The sequence below is a fragment of the Elephantulus edwardii genome, unplaced genomic scaffold (assembly GCF_000299155.1).
Source record: "Elephantulus edwardii isolate Elephantulus edwardi_28Jun2011 unplaced genomic scaffold, EleEdw1.0 scaffold00007, whole genome shotgun sequence".
Classification (NCBI taxonomy): domain Eukaryota; kingdom Metazoa; phylum Chordata; class Mammalia; order Macroscelidea; family Macroscelididae; genus Elephantulus; species Elephantulus edwardii.
Window position 1 is genome coordinate 22186770 of NW_006399757.1, and position 4372 is coordinate 22191141.

The window sequence follows — 4372 nt, forward strand, 5'->3', positions numbered from 1 at the left end:
ACATACCTGCACCCATTGCCATAGTCATTGTGTCAACCCATCTCGTCCCGGGTCTTCCTCTCCTATGCTGATCTTCTCCCCTTTCAAACATGATGTCCTTGCCTCCAAGAAGTAAACTGGTTTTACCCTCTCCAGGACAGACCTGTTTGTTCTCTTGGCAGTCCATGATATGTTCAAAGGCATTAGTTCTTCTTCTATCATCCTTACTCACTGTCCAGCTCTCAGATGCATAGCAAGCAATTGAGAAGACCCTGGCCTCGATCAGGTGTACTTTAGTGATTGACATCATCGCTCTTTAGCACTCTGGAAAGGATCCTGATAGCTGAATTTCCTAAAGAAACTCATCTTTTGATTTCCTGACTGCTGGTGCTGAGTGTTGATTATCGATCAGAGCAAGATGTAATTGCTAACCTCAATTTCTTCTCCATCTATCATGATGCTGCCAATTGGCCTGGTGATGAGAATCTTTGTCTTCTTGATGTTGAGAGACAATCCATACTGAAGCCTACAGTCCTTTACCTTCTGCAGCAAATTCTTCATGTCCTCTTCAGATTCCACTAGTAAGGTCCTGTCATCTGCTCATTACTAAAAATGAACAGATTTTTGATACACACAACAACTGGGTGAAATCTATGTTCCAAAATGAAATGAGATTTCCTTAGCTGGGGTGACCAAGAGATAAGACTTAATTGAGCTTGATTCTGTAGAACTTCAAATAGTATTAACTGTTTTAACCCAGTTTTCTTCCTTCATTCTCTTTCTTGCAAATTACACCTGCTTGTTCATCAAGTCCAATTGTACTTTCTCTGACCAGCAGGAAAGTGGCACGACTGGAATGAAGACTTTCTTTAGTCAGAAGGTTAGGGGACAGGAACTCATGGTTGAGGACCCTCTCAACCTGTAAACCTCATAGCTTTTACTGAGAAACTTTTCATTACATAAGCAGTAAAATTTATTAACTGGGCTCCATGATAGCTTTTACTGTTTCTTTTCTCATTTGCTGACCTTCCCTGTTTCCATAACCACACCTTTATCAGAAAGTATCTTCAGTGTGAGAATCTAGTTTATGCTGTCCCAGAGCAGGGGACTGGTTTCATCTATAACTCACGCAGCTCCTGCTTTGGTCAGGTCTTAACCACTACAAAATCCAGCCGTTTCTTTTTTTCCTCCAATATTTCCCAAATCTGTCTCTACTTCCCTAGCTACATTGCTATTTTTTATTTATTTATTCCTTTGATTTGGTGTTCCAGCCATTAATTATAACACAAATTAGTCCATAATAGTGCTTTGAGTCTAAAATGCTCTGGACTTTTGAGACAAAATCCAACCTTCTGAGTAAAACATGTGAAGCCTGCCTTTTATAGTTTATCAGTGCTACACTTACAAGGCCCAGCCTGATGTAACTAGTGAGACTTTAGTGTATGGTACATTCTATGACGCCTCCTCTTTTGTCTAGCTTTTTGTCAATAGATTAACAAATGAATGAATGGATGATCAAGTGAGGTATAGCCAAGAATTGCTTTTAAAAAGATCCATTAACTCAATATGAGTTTCATTTCAACATCAAAACCCAAAAAATCCTTGCTGCTGGGCCAATAGGCAACATCATGATAGGCGAAGAAAAGATAAAAATTGTCAATGATTTCATCTTGCTTGAATCCACAATCAATCAATACCCTTGGTAAACAGGTAGGAAATCAGACGTATTACACTGGAAAAGTCTGCTGGCAGAGATCTTTCCAAAGTGCTGAAGGGTAATGATGTCAGTTTGAAAAGTTAGGTGTACTTGATTGGAATATTTTCAATTACTTGCTTTACAACTGAAAATTGGACAATGAATAGGATAACAGAAGAAGAATTAATGCCTTTGAGTTGTGATGTTGAAGAAAAGTGCTGAATAACCCATGGGACGCCAAAAAGACAATAATTGTGTCTTGGAAAATGTGCATCAGGTGCTCCTTGGAGGCAAAGATAATTAAACTTCCCTCCCATAATGTGGTCATGTTCTTAGAAGGGGCCAGTGCTTGGGAAAGGACATCATGCTTGGAAAGGTGGAGGGTGAGCAAAAGAGAGAAAGACCTTCAAGGAGAAGAATAGGCATAGTGATCCTAAAAGTAGGCACCAATATGTTACAGATAGATGGTCAGGATGGTACAGGATAGGGCAGGTTTCTGAACCATTGTTCATAGGGTTGCTATTAGTGGTAGTCAACTTAATGGCATCGAATAACAACAACCACCCTTAGAACAAGGAACCTAGTGGATCAAAGCTGGTTGATAATTCAGACCTATCCTGTTGCTTTCCAGAAGCAAGATCTGATGATCTGCTCCCATCAAGATTATAGGTTAGAAAACATTTATGGGGCCATTCTCCTTTATAGGATTACCATGATGACACCCAACAAAAACTACCTTTAAAATAAGACTCAACTTTTGCCCTTGACTCATAAATGACTCAGCTTACCCTCCAGTGGGTTTTCGAGAGACTTTAAATCACCTGGGAGGAGATTGGCCATCTTTCTCCTGAGGAGCCACCAGATCACCAGAGAGGCACAACCTTTGGGTTAGCAGTGTGACTCCTTACGGACTATGCCACCAGACTCTCAAAACAAGACCTGAAGTGGAGAAACACTGACGGTGTTCATATGGAAATCATAGGTATCAGGGTGATTGCTCCTACTGTTGTATGAAACAGTACAGAGAACAGAGAAAACAATGAGTAAAGCAAGAGCAAGAAACACAACCTCCAACATGAGAAGAAACACTTGTACCCAAACTCTTGTATAGTTTCTGCAATGTTAAAGAAATGAGGACTTCGATCAGCAAACCCAATCAAAGGCCTCAATTTTATTCATAGTTTCATGAAATAATGGGAAATTTCAGTGACAAAAGGTTTGTATAGATTTTAAAATAACTTTTCAAATTATTGAACAGTCAAGCCTTGGACCCTTTGATTCTCTTAGGGTTTGGAGCCAAGGACTCGATTGGATGTTTCCCCCCAGTCTTGACACCATGTGATTCTGATATCTACTCTAACGCAGAAACCCAAAGTACAATTTAAAGGTTTAATATGGGGTTCGTTTGCCAAAAAACCAAGCCTGTCGCCAGGTGTTGCTATTTTGAGTAAGAATGTGGTTCGGAAGCAACGCTAGCTTTTGTCCCCTCCACAGCACTGAAACCACTCCCATCAAGGTTACAAGGTTATTGCCAAACCCAGTGGCCTATTTTAAGTTCTGATCTTACTCGGCCCATCAGAAGCTTCAGAGTGGTGGACATTCATTTTCTGGAAGCCCTTTCTTAGTGTCCTTCTTGGTCTTTTTGTTTCTTTATCATCTTGCTGACTATGATTACAGTTTTTGCCTTAAAAAAAGTTTACAAAAATAAAATAAGTGAAAGTAAAATCAAGGTTACAGTAATTGAAGTAAGACTGAGACAATAAGCTCTAGTTAGAACAGCTATCTTAGCAGAACCTCTTACGGGAATCTGACAGGAACATCCCACTTACACAGCCATTGCAAATTTGCCCTGTTGTAGGATATCCTAACCTCCTAGATGTTCAGAAACCAAAGGAGGAAAAAAAGTAGAGATACAGATCAGTTATGCATTCTTGAGAGATAATCAGTATTTCAAAGGCTCTTTTTTTTTTCAATGCACTAAGTACTTTATTTAGCACAACAAATAAAATACTCAGTTAATTCTTCAGATCATCCTTTAAGTAAGGCATTATTAATCTCTCTTACTATATATAAGTACAGTCCCTTTTCTAGATAAAGAAGCTGAAGTTCAAATCAGAAAAAGTTACCCAAGGTCAAATCTCAATGCCTGAGCTCTTGAACCCCTACATTATTGTGATAATAACTTCCAACTTGGGGTAGTAAAGGGGTTAGCAGTCACGTCTATGGACACCCATTAATGTTGTTGATAATGATATTATTAACATGTATGGCTAAGCACAATTGATAACAGTGCATCTAAATTCCCCAATCAGTCTCCACAATAGTCTATGTGTTTCCTGTTGCCAAAGGGGTCCTTTAGAGTAGTGCGAGAAGATCTTCACCCTGAAACCTACAGCATCCCTTTTCAGCAGGAAGTAGCTAAGAGAATACACCGTTCCCTTTTCCTTCTGAATCAAGGTGAAATCTCTCTCAGGAAGGAGTGATAGGGAATGGCAAAGGGCACACTTACAAAGGAGATTAATCAGAACTGGTTTTGACAAGGACTGTGGCAATGGGACAATTAAAACAGACTTTCAAGGAAAAAAAAAAAAGAAGAACGAACTGGGGTGGGGATGGAGAAAATAGTGCAACAATGAATGAATGGAAAGCCAAAATATCTGTAAATGTTCATTAAAATTAATAAAATAATTAAAAAAA